This window comes from Salmo salar, chromosome ssa09, assembly GCF_905237065.1.
Source record: "Salmo salar chromosome ssa09, Ssal_v3.1, whole genome shotgun sequence".
NCBI lineage: Eukaryota > Metazoa > Chordata > Actinopteri > Salmoniformes > Salmonidae > Salmo > Salmo salar.
In genome coordinates this window covers 105,261,927-105,285,138 of record NC_059450.1, presented here as the reverse complement: position 1 = coordinate 105,285,138, position 23,212 = coordinate 105,261,927, and positions in this window count along the sequence as shown.

Here is a 23,212-nt window from a genome sequence, read left to right as displayed (position 1 = left end):
ACCTGATGTTACTGAGACATCTGATGTTGCTGAGACACCTGATGTTGCTGACACACCTGATGTTACTGAGACAACTGATGTTACTGAGACACCTGATGTTGCTGAGACACCTGATGTTACTGAGGCACCTGATGTTACTGAGACACCTGATGTTACTGATGTTACTGAGACACCTGATGTTACTGAGACACCTGATGTTACTGAGACACCTGATGTTACTGAGGCACCTGATGTTACTGATGTTACTGAGACACCTGATGTTGCTGAGACACCTGATGTTACTGAGACACCTGATGTTTCTGAGACACCTGATGTTGCTGAGACACCTGATGTTTCTGAGACACCTGATGTTGCTGAGACACCTGATGTTACTGATGTTACTGAGACACCTGATGTTACTGAGACACCTGATGTTAATGAGACACCTGATGTTACTGAGACACCTGCTTTTGCTGAGACACCTGATGTTACTGAGACACCTGATGTTGCTGAGACACCTGATGTTACTGAGACACCTGATGTTGCTGAGACACCTGATGTTACTGAGACAGCTGATGTTACTGAGACACCTGATGTTGCTGAGACACCTGATGTTACTGAGGCACCTGATGTTACTGAGACACCTGATGTTACTGATGTTACTGAGACACCTGATGTTGCTGAGACACCTGATGTTACTGAGACACCTGATGTTTCTGAGACACCTGATGTTACTGAGACACCTGATGTTGCTGAGACAACTGATGTTACTGAGGAACCTGATGTTACTGAGACACCTGATGTTGCTGAGACACCCGATGTTACTGATGTTACTGAGACACCTGTTGTTACTGAGACACCTGATGTTACTGAGGAACCTGATGTTACTGAGACACCTGATGTTGCTGAGACACCCGATGTTACTGATGTGACTGAGACACCTGATGTTACTGAGACACCTGATGTTACTGAGACAACTGATGTTGCTGAGACACCTGATGTTTCTGAGAGACCTGATGTTGCTGAGACACCTGATGTTACTGATGTTACTGAGACACCTGATGTTACTGAGACACCTGATGTTACTGAGACACCTGATGTTACTGAGACACCTGCTTTTGCTGAGACACCTGATGTTACTGAGACACCTGATGTTGCTGAGACACCTGATGTTACTGAGACACCTGATGTTGCTGAGACACCTGATGTTACTGAGACACCTGATGTTACTGAGACACCTGATGTTGCTGAGACACCTGATGTTACTGAGGAACCTGATGTTACTGAGACACCTGATGTTACTGATGTTACTGAGACACCTGATGTTGCTGAGACACCTGATGTTACTGAGACACCTGATGTTTCTGAGACACCTGATGTTACTGAGACACCTGATGTTGCTGAGACACCTGATGTTACTGAGACAACTGATGTTGCTGAGACACCTGATGTTGCTGACACACCTGATGTTACTGAGACAACTGATGTTGCTGAGACACCTGATGTTACTGAGACATCTGATGTTGCTGAGACACCTGATGTTGCTGACACACCTGATGTTACTGAGACAACTGATGTTACTGAGACACCTGATGTTGCTGAGACACCTGATGTTACTGAGGCACCTGATGTTACTGAGACACCTGATGTTACTGATGTTACTGAGACACCTGATGTTACTGAGACACCTGATGTTACTGAGACACCTGATGTTACTGAGGCACCTGATGTTACTGATGTTACTGAGACACCTGATGTTGCTGAGACACCTGATGTTACTGAGACACCTGATGTTTCTGAGACACCTGATGTTGCTGAGACACCTGATGTTTCTGAGACACCTGATGTTGCTGAGACACCTGATGTTACTGATGTTACTGAGACACCTGATGTTACTGAGACACCTGATGTTACTGAGACACCTGATGTTACTGAGACACCTGCTTTTGCTGAGACACCTGATGTTACTGAGACACCTGATGTTGCTGAGACACCTGATGTTACTGAGACACCTGATGTTGCTGAGACACCTGATGTTACTGAGACACCTGATGTTACTGAGACACCTGATGTTGCTGAGACACCTGATGTTACTGAGGCACCTGATGTTACTGAGACACCTGATGTTACTGATGTTACTGAGACACCTGATGTTGCTGAGAGACCTGATGTTACTGAGACACCTGATGTTTCTGAGACACCTGATGTTACTGAGACACCTGATGTTGCTGAGACAACTGATGTTACTGAGGAACCTGATGTTACTGAGACACCTGATGTTGCTGAGACACCCGATGTTACTGATGTTACTGAGACACCTGATGTTACTGAGACACCTGATGTTACTGAGACACCTGATGTTGCTGAGACACCTTATGTTTCTGAGACACCTGATGTTGCTGAGACACCTGATGTTACTGAGACACCTGATGTTACTGAGGCACCTGATGTTACTGAGACACCTGATGTTGCTGAGACACCTGTTGTTACTGAGACACCTGATGTTACTGAGGAACCTGATGTTACTGAGACACCTGATGTTCCTGAGACACCCGATGTTACTGATGTGACTGAGACACCTGATGTTACTGAGACACCTGATGTTACTGAGACACCTGTTGTTGCTGAGACACCTGATGTTTCTGAGAGACCTGATGTTGCTGAGACACCTGATGTTACTGATGTTACTGAGACACCTGATGTTACTGAGACACCTGATGTTACTGAGACACCTGCTTTTGCTGAGACACCTGATGTTACTGAGACACCTGATGTTGCTGAGACACCTGATGTTACTGAGGCACCTGATGTTACTGAGACACCTGATGTTACTGATGTTACTGAGACACCTGATGTTGCTGAGACACCTGATGTTACTGAGACACCTGATGTTTCTGAGACACCTGATGTTACTGAGACACCTGATGTTGCTGAGACACCTGATGTTACTGAGACACCTGATGTTGCTGAGACACCTGATGTTACTGAGACACCTGATGTTACTGAGACACCTGATGTTGCTGAGACACCTGATGTTACTGAGGCACCTGATGTTACTGAGACACCTGATGTTACTGATGTTACTGAGACACCTGATGTTGCTGAGAGACCTGATGTTACTGAGACACCTGATGTTTCTGAGACACCTGATGTTACTGAGACACCTGATGTTGCTGAGACAACTGATTTTACTGAGGAACCTGATGTTACTGAGACACCTGATGTTGCTGAGACACCCGATGTTACTGATGTTACTGAGACACCTGATGTTACTGAGACACCTGATGTTGCTGAGACACCTTATGTTTATGAGACACCTGATGTTGCTGAGACACCTGATGTTACTGAGACACCTGATGTTACTGAGACACCTGATGTTACTGAGGCACCTGATGTTACTGATGTTACTGAGACACCTGATGTTGCTGAGACACCTGATGTTACTGAGACACCTGATGTTTCTGAGACACCTGATGTTGCTGAGACACCTGATGTTTCTGAGACACCTGATGTTGCTGAGACACCTGATGTTACTGATGTTACTGAGACACCTGATGTTACTGAGACACCTGATGTTAATGAGACACCTGATGTTACTGAGACACCTGATGTTGCTGAGACACCTGATGTTACTGAGACACCTGATGTTGCTGAGACACCTGATGTTACTGAGACACCTGATGTTGCTGAGACACCTGATGTTACTGAGACACCTGATGTTACTGAGACACCTGATGTTGCTGAGACACCTGATGTTACTGAGGCACCTGATGTTACTGAGACACCTGATGTTACTGATGTTACTGAGACACCTGATGTTGCTGAGACACCTGATGTTACTGAGACACCTGATGTTTCTGAGACACCTGATGTTACTGAGACACCTGATGTTGCTGAGACAACTGATGTTACTGAGGAACCTGATGTTACTGAGACACCTGATGTTGCTGAGACACCCGATGTTACTGATGTTACTGAGACACCTGTTGTTACTGAGACACCTGATGTTCCTGAGACACCCGATGTTACTGATGTGACTGAGACACCTGATGTTACTGAGACACCTGATGTTACTGAGACACCTGTTGTTGCTGAGACACCTGATGTTTCTGAGAGACCTGATGTTGCTGAGACACCTGATGTTACTGATGTTACTGAGACACCTGATGTTACTGAGACACCTGATGTTACTGAGACACCTGCTTTTGCTGAGACACCTGATGTTACTGAGACACCTGATGTTGCTGAGACACCTGATGTTACTGAGGCACCTGATGTTACTGAGACACCTGATGTTACTGATGTTACTGAGACACCTGATGTTGCTGAGACACCTGATGTTACTGAGACACCTGATGTTTCTGAGACACCTGATGTTACTGAGACACCTGATGTTGCTGAGACACCTGATGTTACTGAGACACCTGATGTTGCTGAGACACCTGATGTTACTGAGACACCTGATGTTACTGAGACACCTGATGTTGCTGAGACACCTGATGTTACTGAGGCACCTGATGTTACTGAGACACCTGATGTTACTGATGTTACTGAGACACCTGATGTTGCTGAGAGACCTGATGTTACTGAGACACCTGATGTTTCTGAGACACCTGATGTTACTGAGACACCTGATGTTGCTGAGACAACTGATTTTACTGAGGAACCTGATGTTACTGAGACACCTGATGTTGCTGAGACACCCGATGTTACTGATGTTACTGAGACACCTGATGTTACTGAGACACCTGATGTTGCTGAGACACCTTATGTTTATGAGACACCTGATGTTGCTGAGACACCTGATGTTACTGAGACACCTGATGTTACTGAGACACCTGATGTTACTGAGGCACCTGATGTTACTGATGTTACTGAGACACCTGATGTTGCTGAGACACCTGATGTTACTGAGACACCTGATGTTTCTGAGACACCTGATGTTGCTGAGACACCTGATGTTTCTGAGACACCTGATGTTGCTGAGACACCTGATGTTACTGATGTTACTGAGACACCTGATGTTACTGAGACACCTGATGTTAATGAGACACCTGATGTTACTGAGACACCTGATGTTGCTGAGACACCTGATGTTACTGAGACACCTGATGTTGCTGAGACACCTGATGTTACTGAGACACCTGATGTTGCTGAGACACCTGATGTTACTGAGACACCTGATGTTACTGAGACACCTGATGTTGCTGAGACACCTGATGTTACTGAGGCACCTGATGTTACTGAGACACCTGATGTTACTGATGTTACTGAGACACCTGATGTTGCTGAGACACCTGATGTTACTGAGACACCTGATGTTTCTGAGACACCTGATGTTACTGAGACACCTGATGTTGCTGAGACAACTGATGTTACTGAGGAACCTGATGTTACTGAGACACCTGATGTTGCTGAGACACCCGATGTTACTGATGTTACTGAGACACCTGTTGTTACTGAGACACCTGATGTTACTGAGGAACCTGATGTTACTGAGACACCTGATGTTGCTGAGACACCCGATGTTACTGATGTGACTGAGACACCTGATGTTACTGAGACACCTGATGTTACTGAGACAACTGATGTTGCTGAGACACCTGATGTTTCTGAGAGACCTGATGTTGCTGAGACACCTGATGTTACTGATGTTACTGAGACACCTGATGTTACTGAGACACCTGATGTTACTGAGACACCTGATGTTACTGAGACACCTGCTTTTGCTGAGACACCTGATGTTACTGAGACACCTGATGTTGCTGAGACACCTGATGTTACTGAGACACCTGATGTTGCTGAGACACCTGATGTTACTGAGACACCTGATGTTACTGAGACACCTGATGTTGCTGAGACACCTGATGTTACTGAGGAACCTGATGTTACTGAGACACCTGATGTTACTGATGTTACTGAGACACCTGATGTTGCTGAGACACCTGATGTTACTGAGACACCTGATGTTTCTGAGACACCTGATGTTACTGAGACACCTGATGTTGCTGAGACACCTGATGTTACTGAGACAACTGATGTTGCTGAGACACCTGATGTTGCTGACACACCTGATGTTACTGAGACAACTGATGTTACTGAGACACCTGATGTTGCTGAGACACCTGATGTTACTGAGGCACCTGATGTTACTGAGACACCTGATGTTACTGATGTTACTGAGACACCTGATGTTACTGAGACACCTGATGTTACTGAGACACCTGATGTTACTGAGGCACCTGATGTTACTGATGTTACTGAGACACCTGTTGTTACTGAGACACCTGATGTTACTGAGGAACCTGATGTTACTGAGACACCTGATGTTGCTGAGACACCCGATGTTACTGATGTGACTGAGACACCTGATGTTACTGAGACACCTGATGTTACTGAGACAACTGATGTTGCTGAGACACCTGATGTTTCTGAGAGACCTGATGTTGCTGAGACACCTGATGTTACTGATGTTACTGAGACACCTGATGTTACTGAGACACCTGATGTTACTGAGACACCTGATGTTACTGAGACACCTGCTTTTGCTGAGACACCTGATGTTACTGAGACACCTGATGTTGCTGAGACACCTGATGTTACTGAGACACCTGATGTTGCTGAGACACCTGATGTTACTGAGACACCTGATGTTACTGAGACACCTGATGTTGCTGAGACACCTGATGTTACTGAGGAACCTGATGTTACTGAGACACCTGATGTTACTGATGTTACTGAGACACCTGATGTTGCTGAGACACCTGATGTTACTGAGACACCTGATGTTTCTGAGACACCTGATGTTACTGAGACACCTGATGTTGCTGAGACACCTGATGTTACTGAGACAACTGATGTTGCTGAGACACCTGATGTTGCTGACACACCTGATGTTACTGAGACAACTGATGTTGCTGAGACACCTGATGTTACTGAGACATCTGATGTTGCTGAGACACCTGATGTTGCTGACACACCTGATGTTACTGAGACAACTGATGTTACTGAGACACCTGATGTTGCTGAGACACCTGATGTTACTGAGGCACCTGATGTTACTGAGACACCTGATGTTACTGATGTTACTGAGACACCTGATGTTACTGAGACACCTGATGTTACTGAGACACCTGATGTTACTGAGGCACCTGATGTTACTGATGTTACTGAGACACCTGATGTTGCTGAGACACCTGATGTTACTGAGACACCTGATGTTTCTGAGACACCTGATGTTGCTGAGACACCTGATGTTTCTGAGACACCTGATGTTGCTGAGACACCTGATGTTACTGATGTTACTGAGACACCTGATGTTACTGAGACACCTGATGTTACTGAGACAACTGATGTTACTGAGACACCTGATGTTGCTGAGACACCTGATGTTACTGAGGCACCTGATGTTGCTGAGACACCTGATGTTACTGAGACACCTGATGTTGCTGAGACACCTGATGTTACTGAGACACCTGATGTTACTGAGACACCTGATGTTGCTGAGACACCTGATGTTACTGAGGCACCTGATGTTACTGAGACACCTGATGTTACTGATGTTACTGAGACACCTGATGTTGCTGAGAGACCTGATGTTACTGAGACACCTGATGTTTCTGAGACACCTGATGTTACTGAGACACCTGATGTTGCTGAGACAACTGATGTTACTGAGGAACCTGATGTTACTGAGACACCTGATGTTGCTGAGACACCCGATGTTACTGATGTTACTGCGACACCTGATGTTACTGAGACACCTGATGTTACTGAGACACCTGATGTTGCTGAGACACCTTATGTTTCTGAGACACCTGATGTTGCTGAGACACCTGATGTTACTGAGACACCTGATGTTACTGAGGCACCTGATGTTACTGAGACACCTGATGTTGCTGAGACACCTGTTGTTACTGAGACACCTGATGTTACTGAGGAACCTGATGTTACTGAGACACCTGATGTTCCTGAGACACCCGATGTTACTGATGTGACTGAGACACCTGATGTTACTGAGACACCTGATGTTACTGAGACACCTGATGTTACTGAGGCACCTGATGTTACTGAGACACCTGATGTTACTGATGTTACTGAGACACCTGATGTTGCTGAGAGACCTGATGTTTCTGAGAGACCTGATGTTGCTGAGACACCTGATGTTACTGATGTTACTGAGACACCTGATGTTACTGAGACACCTGATGTTACTGAGACACCTGCTTTTGCTGAGACACCTGATGTTACTGAGACACCTGATGTTGCTGAGACACCTGATGTTACTGAGGCACCTGATGTTACTGAGACACCTGATGTTACTGATGTTACTGAGACACCTGATGTTGCTGAGAGACCTGATGTTACTGAGACACCTGATGTTTCTGAGACACCTGATGTTACTGAGACACCTGATGTTGCTGAGACAACTGATTTTACTGAGGAACCTGATGTTACTGAGACACCTGATGTTGCTGAGACACCCGATGTTACTGATGTTACTGAGACACCTGATGTTACTGAGACACCTGATGTTGCTGAGACACCTTATGTTTATGAGACACCTGATGTTGCTGAGACACCTGATGTTACTGAGACACCTGATGTTACTGAGACACCTGATGTTACTGAGGCACCTGATGTTACTGATGTTACTGAGACACCTGATGTTGCTGAGACACCTGATGTTACTGAGACACCTGATGTTTCTGAGACACCTGATGTTGCTGAGACACCTGATGTTTCTGAGACACCTGATGTTGCTGAGACACCTGATGTTACTGATGTTACTGAGACACCTGATGTTACTGAGACACCTGATGTTAATGAGACACCTGATGTTACTGAGACACCTGCTTTTGCTGAGACACCTGATGTTACTGAGACACCTGATGTTGCTGAGACACCTGATGTTACTGAGACACCTGATGTTGCTGAGACACCTGATGTTACTGAGACACCTGATGTTACTGAGACACCTGATGTTGCTGAGACACCTGATGTTACTGAGGCACCTGATGTTACTGAGACACCTGATGTTACTGATGTTACTGAGACACCTGATGTTGCTGAGACACCTGATGTTACTGAGACACCTGATGTTTCTGAGACACCTGATGTTACTGAGACACCTGATGTTGCTGAGACAACTTATGTTACTGAGGAACCTGATGTTACTGAGACACCTGATGTTGCTGAGACACCCGATGTTACTGATGTTACTGAGACACCTGTTGTTACTGAGACACCTGATGTTACTGAGGAACCTGATGTTACTGAGACACCTGATGTTGCTGAGACACCCGATGTTACTGATGTGACTGAGACACCTGATGTTACTGAGACACCTGATGTTACTGAGACAACTGATGTTGCTGAGACACCTGATGTTTCTGAGAGACCTGATGTTGCTGAGACACCTGATGTTACTGATGTTACTGAGACACCTGATGTTACTGAGACACCTGATGTTACTGAGACACCTGATGTTACTGAGACACCTGCTTTTGCTGAGACACCTGATGTTACTGAGACACCTGATGTTGCTGAGACACCTGATGTTACTGAGACACCTGATGTTGCTGAGACACCTGATGTTACTGAGACACCTGATGTTACTGAGACACCTGATGTTGCTGAGACACCTGATGTTACTGAGGAACCTGATGTTACTGAGACACCTGATGTTACTGATGTTACTGAGACACCTGATGTTGCTGAGACACCTGATGTTACTGAGACACCTGATGTTTCTGAGACACCTGATGTTACTGAGACACCTGATGTTGCTGAGACACCTGATGTTACTGAGACAACTGATGTTGCTGAGACACCTGATGTTGCTGACACACCTGATGTTACTGAGACAACTGATGTTGCTGAGACACCTGATGTTACTGAGACATCTGATGTTGCTGAGACACCTGATGTTGCTGACACACCTGATGTTACTGAGACAACTGATGTTACTGAGACACCTGATGTTGCTGAGACACCTGATGTTACTGAGGCACCTGATGTTACTGAGACACCTGATGTTACTGATGTTACTGAGACACCTGATGTTACTGAGACACCTGATGTTACTGAGACACCTGATGTTACTGAGGCACCTGATGTTACTGATGTTACTGAGACACCTGATGTTGCTGAGACACCTGATGTTACTGAGACACCTGATGTTTCTGAGACACCTGATGTTGCTGAGACACCTGATGTTTCTGAGACACCTGATGTTGCTGAGACACCTGATGTTACTGATGTTACTGAGACACCTGAAGTTACTGAGACACCTGATGTTACTGAGACACCTGATGTTACTGAGACACCTGCTTTTGCTGAGACACCTGATGTTACTGAGACACCTGATGTTGCTGAGACACCTGATGTTACTGAGACACCTGATGTTGCTGAGACACCTGATGTTACTGAGACACCTGATGTTACTGAGACACCTGATGTTGCTGAGACACCTGATGTTACTGAGGCACCTGATGTTACTGAGACACCTGATGTTACTGATGTTACTGAGACACCTGATGTTGCTGAGAGACCTGATGTTACTGAGACACCTGATGTTTCTGAGACACCTGATGTTACTGAGACACCTGATGTTGCTGAGACAACTGATGTTACTGAGGAACCTGATGTTACTGAGACACCTGATGTTGCTGAGACACCCGATGTTACTGATGTTACTGAGACACCTGATGTTACTGAGACACCTGATGTTACTGAGACACCTGATGTTGCTGAGACACCTTATGTTTCTGAGACACCTGATGTTGCTGAGACACCTGATGTTACTGAGACACCTGATGTTGCTGAGGCACCTGATGTTACTGAGACACCTGATGTTGCTGAGACACCTGTTGTTACTGAGACACCTGATGTTACTGAGGAACCTGATGTTACTGAGACACCTGATGTTCCTGAGACACCCGATGTTACTGATGTGACTGAGACACCTGATGTTACTGAGACACCTGATGTTACTGAGACACCTGTTGTTGCTGAGACACCTGATGTTTCTGAGAGACCTGATGTTGCTGAGACACCTGATGTTACTGATGTTACTGAGACACCTGATGTTACTGAGACACCTGATGTTACTGAGACACCTGCTTTTGCTGAGACACCTGATGTTACTGAGACACCTGATGTTGCTGAGACACCTGATGTTACTGAGGCACCTGATGTTACTGAGACACCTGATGTTACTGATGTTACTGAGACACCTGATGTTGCTGAGACACCTGATGTTACTGAGACACCTGATGTTTCTGAGACACCTGATGTTACTGAGACACCTGATGTTGCTGAGACACCTGATGTTACTGAGACACCTGATGTTGCTGAGACACCTGATGTTACTGAGACACCTGATGTTACTGAGACACCTGATGTTGCTGAGACACCTGATGTTACTGAGGCACCTGATGTTACTGAGACACCTGATGTTACTGATGTTACTGAGACACCTGATGTTGCTGAGAGACCTGATGTTACTGAGACACCTGATGTTTCTGAGACACCTGATGTTACTGAGACACCTGATGTTGCTGAGACAACTGATTTTACTGAGGAACCTGATGTTACTGAGACACCTGATGTTGCTGAGACACCCGATGTTACTGATGTTACTGAGACACCTGATGTTACTGAGACACCTGATGTTGCTGAGACACCTTATGTTTATGAGACACCTGATGTTGCTGAGACACCTGATGTTACTGAGACAGCTGATGTTACTGAGACACCTGATGTTGCTGAGACACCTGTTGTTACTGAGACACCTGATGTTACTGAGGAACCTGATGTTACTGAGACACCTGATGTTCCTGAGACACCCGATGTTACTGATGTGACTGAGACACCTGATGTTACTGAGACACCTGATGTTACTGAGACACCTGTTGTTGCTGAGACACCTGATGTTTCTGAGAGACCTGATGTTGCTGAGACACCTGATGTTACTGATGTTACTGAGACACCTGATGTTACTGAGACACCTGATGTTACTGAGACACCTGATGTTACTGAGACACCTGCTTTTGCTGAGACACCTGATGTTACTGAGACACCTGATGTTGCTGAGACACCTGATGTTACTGAGACACCTGATGTTGCTGAGACACCTGATGTTACTGAGGCACCTGATGTTACTGAGACACCTGATGTTACTGATGTTACTGAGACACCTGATGTTGCTGAGACACCTGATGTTACTGAGACACCTGATGTTTCTGAGACACCTGATGTTACTGAGACACCTGATGTTGCTGAGACAACTGATGTTACTGAGGAACCTGATGTTACTGAGACACCTGATGTTGCTGAGACACCCGATGTTACTGATGTTACTGAGACACCTGTTGTTACTGAGACACCTGATGTTACTGAGGAACCTGATGTTACTGAGACACCTGATGTTGCTGAGACACCCGATGTTACTGATGTGACTGAGACACCTGATGTTACTGAGACACCTGATGTTACTGAGACAACTGATGTTGCTGAGACACCTGATGTTTCTGAGAGACCTGATGTTGCTGAGACACCTGATATTACTGATGTTACTGAGACACCTGATGTTACTGAGACACCTGATGTTACTGAGACACCTGATGTTACTGAGACACCTGCTTTTGCTGAGACACCTGATGTTACTGAGACACCTGATGTTGCTGAGACACCTGATGTTACTGAGACACCTGATGTTGCTGAGACACCTGATGTTACTGAGACACCTGATGTTACTGAGACACCTGATGTTGCTGAGACACCTGATGTTACTGAGGAACCTGATGTTACTGAGACACCTGATGTTACTGATGTTACTGAGACACCTGATGTTGCTGAGACACCTGATGTTACTGAGACACCTGATGTTTCTGAGACACCTGATGTTACTGAGACACCTGATGTTGCTGAGACACCTGATGTTACTGAGACAACTGAAGTTGCTGAGACACCTGATGTTGCTGACACACCTGATGTTACTGAGACAACTGATGTTGCTGAGACACCTGATGTTACTGAGACATCTGATGTTGCTGAGACACCTGATGTTGCTGACACACCTGATGTTACTGAGACAACTGATGTTACTGAGACACCTGATGTTGCTGAGACACCTGATGTTACTGAGGCACCTGATGTTACTGAGACACCTGATGTTACTGATGTTACTGAGACACCTGATGTTACTGAGACACCTGATGTTACTGAGACACCTGATGTTACTGAGGCACCTGATGTTACTGATGTTACTGAGACACCTGATGTTGCTGAGACACCTGATGTTACTGAGACACCTGATGTTTCTGAGACACCTGATGTTGCTGAGACACCTGATGTTTCTGAGACACCTGATGTTGCTGAGACACCTGATGTTACTGATGTTACTGAGACACCTGATGTTACTGAGACACCTGATGTTAATGAGACACCTGATGTTACTGAGACACCTGCTTTTGCTGAGACACCTGATGTTACTGAGACACCTGATGTTGCTGAGACACCTGATGTTACTGAGACACCTGATGTTGCTGAGACACCTGATGTTACTGAGACACCTGATGTTACTGAGACACCTGATGTTGCTGAGACACCTGATGTTACTGAGGCACCTGATGTTACTGAGACAACTGATGTTACTGATGTTACTGAGACACCTGATGTTGCTGAGACACCTGATGTTACTGAGACACCTGATGTTTCTGAGACACCTGATGTTACTGAGACACCTGATGTTGCTGAGACAACTGATGTTACTGAGGAACCTGATGTTACTGAGACACCTGATGTTGCTGAGACACCCGATGTTACTGATGTTACTGAGACACCTGATGTTACTGAGACACCTGATGTTGCTGAGACACCTGATGTTACTGAGACACCTGATGTTGCTGAGAAACCTGATGTTACTGAGACACCTGATGTTACTGAGACACCTGATGTTGCTGAGACAGCTGATGTTACTGAGGCACCTGATGTTACTGAGACAACTGATGTTACTGATGTTACTTAGACACCTGATGTTGCAGAGACACCTGATGTTACTGAGACACCTGATGTTTCTGAGACACCTGATGTTACTGAGACACCTGATGTTGCTGAGACAACTGATGTTACTGAGGAACCTTATGTTACTGAGACACCTGATGTTGCTGAGACACCCGATGTTACTGATGTTACTGAGACACCTGTTGTTACTGAGGAACCTGATGTTACTGAGACACCTGATGTTGCTGAGACACCCGATGTTACTGATGTGACTGAGACACCTGATGTTACTGAGACACCTGATGTTACTGAGACAACTGATGTTGCTGAGACACCTGATGTTTCTGAGAGACCTGATGTTGCTGAGACACCTGATGTTACTGATGTTACTGAGACACCTGATGTTACTGAGACACCTGATGTTACTGAGACACCTGATGTTACTGAGACACCTGCTTTTGCTGAGACACCTGATGTTACTGAGACACCTGATGTTGCTGAGACACCTGATGTTGCTGAGACACCTGATGTTGCTGAGACACCTGATGTTACTGAGACACCTGATGTTACTGAGACACCTGATGTTGCTGAGACACCTGATGTTACTGAGGAACCTGATGTTACTGAGACACCTGATGTTACTGATGTTACTGAGAACCTGATGTTGCTGAGACACCTGATGTTACTGAGACACCTGATGTTTCTGAGACACCTGATGTTACTGAGACACCTGATGTTGCTGAGACACCTGATGTTACTGAGACAACTGATGTTGCTGAGACACCTGATGTTGCTGACACACCTGATGTTACTGAGACAACTGATGTTGCTGAGACACCTGATGTTACTGAGACATCTGATGTTGCTGAGACACCTGATGTTGCTGACACACCTGATGTTACTGAGACAACTGATGTTACTGAGACACCTGATGTTGCTGAGACACCTGATGTTACTGAGGCACCTGATGTTACTGAGACACCTGATGTTACTGATGTTACTGAGACACCTGATGTTACTGAGACACCTGATGTTACTGAGACACCTGATGTTACTGAGGCACCTGATGTTACTGATGTTACTGAGACACCTGATGTTTCTGAGACACCTGATGTTACTGAGACACCTGATGTTTCTGAGACACCTGATGTTGCTGAGACGCCTGATGTTTCTGAGACACCTGATGTTGCTGAGACACCTGATGTTACTGATGTTACTGAGACACCTGATGTTACTGAGACACCTGATGTTACTGAGACACCTGATGTTACTGAGACACCTGCTTTTGCTGAGACACCTGATGTTACTGAGACACCTGATGTTGCTGAGACACCTGATGTTACTGAGACACCTGATGTTGCTGAGACACCTGATGTTACTGAGACACCTGATGTTACTGAGACACCTGATGTTGCTGAGACACCTGATGTTACTGAGGCACCTGATGTTACTGAGACACCTGATGTTACTGATGTTACTGAGACACCTGATGTTGCTGAGAGACCTGATGTTACTGAGACACCTGATGTTTCTGAGACACCTGATGTTACTGAGACACCTGATGTTGCTGAGACAACTGATGTTACTGAGGAACCTGATGTTACTGAGACACCTGATGTTGCTGAGACACCCGATGTTACTGATGTTACTGAGACACCTGATGTTACTGAGACACCTGATGTTACTGAGACACCTGATGTTGCTGAGACACCTTATGTTTCTGAGACACCTGATGTTGCTGAGACACCTGATGTTACTGAGACACCTGATGTTACTGAGGCACCTGATGTTACTGAGACACCTGATGTTGCTGAGACACCTGTTGTTACTGAGACACCTGATGTTACTGAGGAACCTGATGTTACTGAGACACCTGATGTTCCTGAGACACCCGATGTTACTGATGTGACTGAGACACCTGATGTTACTGAGACACCTGATGTTACTGAGACACCTGTTGTTGCTGAGACACCTGATGTTTCTGAGAGACCTGATGTTGCTGAGACACCTGATGTTACTGATGTTACTGAGACACCTGATGTTACTGAGACACCTGATGTTACTGAGACACCTGCTTTTGCTGAGACACCTGATGTTACTGAGACACCTGATGTTGCTGAGACACCTGATGTTACTGAGACACCTGATGTTGCTGAGACACCTGATGTTACTGAGACACCTGATGTTACTGAGACACCTGATGTTGCTGAGACACCTGATGTTACTGAGGCACCTGATGTTACTGAGACACCTGATGTTACTGATGTTACTGAGACACCTGATGTTGCTGAGACACCTGATGTTACTGAGACACCTAATGTTTCTGAGACACCTGATGTTACTGAGACACCTGATGTTGCTGAGACACCTGATGTTACTGAGGAACCTGATGTTACTGAGACACCTGATGTTGCTGAGACACCCGATGTTACTGATGTTACTGAGACACCTGTTGTTACTGAGACACCTGATGTTACTGAGGAACCTGATGTTACTGAGACACCTGATGTTGCTGAGACACCCGATGTTACTGATGTGACTGAGACACCTGATGTTACTGAGACACCTGATGTTACTGAGACAACTGATGTTGCTGAGACACCTGATGTTTCTGAGAGACCTGATGTTGCTGAGACACCTGATGTTACTGATGTTACTGAGACACCTGATGTTACTGAGACACCTGATGTTACTGAGACACCTGATGTTACTGAGACACCTGCTTTTGCTGAGAAACCTGATGTTACTGAGACACCTGATGTTGCTGAGACACCTGATGTTACTGAGACACCTGATGTTGCTGAGACACCTGATGTTACTGAGACACCTGATGTTACTGAGACACCTGATGTTGCTGAGACACCTGATGTTACTGAGGAACCTGATGTTACTGAGACACCTGATGTTGCTGAGACACCCGATGTTACTGATGTTACTGAGACACCTGTTGTTACTGAGACACCTGATGTTACTGAGGAACCTGATGTTACTGAGACACCTGATGTTGCTGAGACACCCGATGTTACTGATGTGACTGAGACACCTGATGTTACTGAGACACCTGATGTTACTGAGACAACTGATGTTGCTGAGACACCTGATGTTTCTGAGAGACCTGATGTTGCTGAGACACCTGATGTTACTGATGTTACTGAGACACCTGATGTTACTGAGACACCTGATGTTACTGAGACACCTGATGTTACTGAGACACCTGCTTTTGCTGAGACACCTGATGTTACTGAGACACCTGATGTTGCTGAGACACCTGATGTTACTGAGACACCTGATGTTGCTGAGACACCTGATGTTACTGAGACACCTGATGTTACTGAGACACCTGATGTTGCTGAGACACCTGATGTTACTGAGACAACTGATGTTGCTGAGACACCTGATGTTGCTGACACACCTGATGTTACTGAGACAACTGATGTTGCTGAGACACCTGATGTTACTGAGACATCTGATGTTGCTGAGACACCTGATGTTGCTGACACACCTGATGTTACTGAGACAACTGATGTTACTGAGACACCTGATGTTGCTGAGACACCTGATGTTACTGAGGCACCTGATGTTACTGAGACACCTGATGTTACTGATGTTACTGAGACACCTGATGTTACTGAGACACCTGATGTTACTGAGACACCTGATGTTACTGAGACACCTGCTTTTGCTGAGACACCTGATGTTACTGAGACACCTGATGTTACTGAGACACCTGATGTTTCTGAGACACCTGATGTTACTGAGACACCTGATGTTGGTGAGACACCTGATGTTACTGAGACACCTGATGTTGCTGAGACACCTGATGTTGCTGACACACCTGATGTTTCTGAGACAACTGATGTTGCTGAGACACCTGATGTTACTGAGACATCTGCTGTTGCTGAGACACCTGATGTTACTGAGACACCTGATGTTTCTGAGACACCTGATGTTACTGAGACACCTGATGTTGCTGAGACACCTGATGTTACTGAGACACCTGATGTTGCTGAGACACCTGATGTTGCTGACACACCTGATGTTTCTGAGACAACTGATGTTGCTGAGACACCTGATGTTACTGAGACATCTGCTGTTGCTGAGACACCTGATGTTGCTGACACACCTGATGTTACTGAGACAACTGATGTTACTGAGACACCTGATGTTTCTGAGACACCTGATGTTACTGAGGCACCTGATGTTACTGAGACACCTGATGTTACTGAGACACCTGCTTTTGCTGAGACACCTGATGTTACTGAGACACCTGATGTTGCTGAGACAGCTGATGTTACTGAGACACCTGATGTTGCTGAGACACCTGATGTTACTGAGACACCTGATGTTACTGAGACACCTGATGTTGCTGAGACACCTGATGTTACTGAGGCACCTGATGTTACTGAGACACCTGATGTTACTGATGTTACTGAGACACCTGATGTTGCTGAGACACCTGATGTTACTGAGACACCTGATGTTTCTGAGACACCTGATGTTACTGAGACACCTGATGTTGCTGAGACACCTGATGTTACTGAGACACCTGATGTTGCTGAGACACCTGATGTTGCTGAGACACCTGATGTTTCTGAGACAACTGATGTTGCTGAGACACCTGATGTTACTGAGACATCTGATGTTGCTGAGACACCTGATGTTGCTGACACACCTGATGTTACTGAGAGAACTGATGTTACTGAGACACCTGATGTTTCTGAGACACCTGATGTTACTGAGGCACCTGATGTTACTGAGACACCTGATGTTAGTGATGTTACTGAGACACCTGATGTTACTGATGTTACTGAGACACCTGATGTTACTGAGACACCTTATGTTACTGAGACACCTGATGTTACTGAGACACCTGATGTTACTGAGGCACCTGATGTTACTGAGACACCTGATGTTGATGAGACACCTGATGTTACTGAGACACCTGATGTTAATGAGGAACCTGATGTTACTGAGACACCTAATGTTGCTGAGACACCCGATGTTACTGATGTTACTGAGACACCTGATGTTACTGAGACACCTGATGTTACTGAGACACCTGATGTTGCTGAGACACCTGATGTTGATGAGACACCTGATGTTTCTGAGACACCTGATGTTGCTGAGACACCTGATTTTACTGATGTTACTGAGACACCTGATGTTACTGAGACACCTGATGTTACTGAGAACCCTGATGTTACTGAGACACCTGATGTTACTGAGACACCTGATGTTGCTGACACACCTGATGTTTCTGAGACAACTGATGTTGCTGAGACACCTGATGTTACTGAGACATCTGCTGTTGCTGAGACACCTGATGTTGCTGACACACCTGATGTTACTGAGACAACTGATGTTACTGAGACACCTGATGTTTCTGAGACACCTGATGTTACTGAGGCACCTGATGTTACTGAGACACCTGATGTTACTGAGACACCTGCTTTTGCTGAGACACCTGATGTTACTGAGACACCTGATGTTGCTGAGACAGCTGATGTTACTGAGACACCTGATGTTGCTGAGACACCTGATGTTACTGAGACACCTGATGTTACTGAGACACCTGATGTTGCTGAGACACCTGATGTTACTGAGGCACCTGATGTTACTGAGACACCTGATGTTACTGATGTTACTGAGACACCTGATGTTGCTGAGACACCTGATGTTACTGAGACACCTGATGTTTCTGAGACACCTGATGTTACTGAGACACCTGATGTTGCTGAGACACCTGATGTTACTGAGACACCTGATGTTGCTGAGACACCTGATGTTGCTGACACACCTGATGTTTCTGAGACAACTGATGTTGCTGAGACACCTGATGTTACTGAGACATCTGATGTTGCTGAGACACCTGATGTTGCTGACACACCTGATGTTACTGAGACAACTGATGTTACTGAGACACCTGATGTTTCTGAGACACCTGATGTTACTGAGGCACCTGATGTTACTGAGACACCTGATGTTAGTGATGTTACTGAGACACCTGATGTTACTGATGTTACTGAGACACCTGATGTTACTGAGACACCTTATGTTACTGAGACACCTGATGTTACTGAGACACCTGATGTTACTGAGGCACCTGATGTTACTGAGACACCTGATGTTGATGAGACACCTGATGTTACTGAGACACCTGATGTTAATGAGGAACCTGATGTTACTGAGACACCTGATGTTGCTGAGACACCCGATGTTACTGATGTTACTGAGACACCTGATGTTACTGAGACACCTGATGTTACTGAGACACCTGATGTTGCTGAGACACCTGATGTTGATGAGACACCTGATGTTTCTGAGACACCTGATGTTGCTGAGACACCTGATGTTACTGATGTTACTGAGACACCTGATGTTACTGAGACACCTGATGTTACTGAGAACCCTGATGTTACTGAGACACCTGATGTTACTGAGACACCTGATGTTACTAAGACACCTGCTGTTGCTGAGACACCTGATGTTACTGATGTTACTGAGACACCTGATGTTACTGAGACACCTGATGTTACTGAGACACCTGATGTTACTGAGACACCTGCTGTTGCTGAGACACCTGATGTTGCTGAGACACCTGATGTTATTGAGACACCTGATGTTACTGAGACACCTGATGTTACTGATGTTACTGAGACACCTGCTGTTGCTGAGACCCCTGATGTTACTGATGTTACTGAGACACCTGATGTTGCTGAGACACCTGATGTTACTGAGACACCTGATGTTTCTGAGACACCTGATGTTGCTGAGACACCTGATGTTTCTGAGACACCTGATGTTGCTGAGACACCTGATGTTACTGATGTTACTGAGACACCTGATGTTACTGAGACACCTGATGTTAATGAGACACCTGATGTTACTGAGACACCTGCTTTTGCTGAGACACCTGATGTTACTGAGACACCTGATGTTGCTGAGACACCTGATGTTACTGAGACACCTGATGTTGCTGAGACACCTGATGTTACTGAGGCACCTGATGTTACTGAGACACCTGATGTTACTGATGTTACTGAGACACCTGATGTTGCTGAGACACCTGATGTTACTGAGACACCTGATGTTTCTGAGACACCTGATGTTGCTGAGACACCTGATGTTGCTGACACACCTGATGTTTCTGAGACAACTGATGTTGCTGAGACACCTGATGTTACTGAGACATCTGATGTTGCTGAGACACCTGATGTTGCTGACACACCTGATGTTACTGAGACAACTGATGTTACTGAGACACCTGATGTTTCTGAGACACCTGATGTTACTGAGGCACCTGATGTTACTGAGACACCTGATGTTAGTGATGTTACTGAGACACCTGATGTTACTGATGTTACTGAGACACCTGATGTTACTGAGACACCTTATGTTACTGAGACACCTGATGTTACTGAGACACCTGATGTTACTGAGGCACCTGATGTTACTGAGACACCTGATGTTGATGAGACACCTGATGTTACTGAGACACCTGATGTTACTGAGGAACCTGATGTTACTGAGACACCTGATGTTGCTGAGACACCCGATGTTACTGATGTTACTGAGACACCTGATGTTACTGAGACACCTGATGTTACTGAGACACCTGATGTTGCTGAGACACCTGATGTTGATGAGACACCTGATGTTTCTGAGACACCTGATGTTGCTGAGACACCTGATGTTACTGATGTTACTGAGACACCTGATGTTACTGAGACACCTGATGTTACTGAGACACCTGATGTTACTGAGAACCCTGATGTTACTGAGACACCTGATGTTACTGAGACACCTGATGTTACTAAGACACCTGCTGTTGCTGAGACACCTGATGTTACTGATGTTACTGAGACACCTGATGTTACTGAGACACCTGATGTTACTGAGACACCTGATGTTACTGAGACACCTGCTGTTGCTGAGACACCTGATGTTGCTGAGACACCTGATGTTATTGAGACACCTGATGTTACTGAGACACCTGATGTTACTGATGTTACTGAGACACCTGCTGTTGCTGAGACCCCTGATGTTACTGATGTTACTGAGACACCTGATGTTGCTGAGACACCTGATGTTACAGAGACACCTGATGTTTCTGAGACACCTGATGTTGCTGAGACACCTGATGTTTCTGAGACACCTGATGTTTCTGAGACACCTGATGTTACTGATGTTACTGAGACACCTGATGTTACTGAGACACCTGATGTTAATGAGACACCTGATGTTACTGAGACACCTGCTTTTGCTGAGACACCTGATGTTACTGAGACACCTGATGTTGCTGAGACACCTGATGTTACTGAGACACCTGATGTTGCTGAGACACCTGATGTTACTGAGACACCTGATGTTACTGAGACACCAGATGTTGCTGAGACACCTGATGTTACTGAGGCACCTGATGTTACTGAGACACCTGATGTTACTGATGTTACTGAGACACCTGATGTTACTGAGACACCTGATGTTGCTGAGACACCTGATGTTACTGAGGAACCTGATGTTACTGAGACACCTGATGTTGCTGAGACACCCGATGTTACTGATGTTACTGAGACACCTGTTGTTACTGAGACACCTGATGTTACTGAGGAACCTGATGTTACTGAGACACCTGATGTTGCTGAGACACCCGATGTTACTGATTTGACTGAGACACCTGATGTTACTGAGACACCTGATGTTACTGAGACAACTGATGTTGCTGAGACACCTGATGTTTCTGAGAGACCTGATGTTGCTGAGACACCTGATGTTACTGATGTTACTGAGACACCTGATGTTACTGAGACACCTGATGTTACTGAGACATCTGATGTTACTGAGACACCTGCTTTTGCTGAGACACCTGATGTTACTGAGACACCTGATGTTGCTGAGACACCTGATGTTACTGAGACACCTGATGTTGCTGAGACACCTGATGTTACTGAGACACCTGATGTTACTGAGACACCTGATGTTGCTGAGACACCTGATGTTACTGAGGAACCTGATGTTACTGAGACACCTGATGTTACTGATGTTACTGAGACACCTGATGTTGCTGAGACACCTGATGTTACTGAGACACCTGATGTTTCTGAGACACCTGATGTTACTGAGACACCTGATGTTGCTGAGACACCTGATGTTACTGAGACACCTGATGTTGCTGAGACACCTGATGTTGCTGACACACCTGATGTTACTGAGACAACTGATGTTG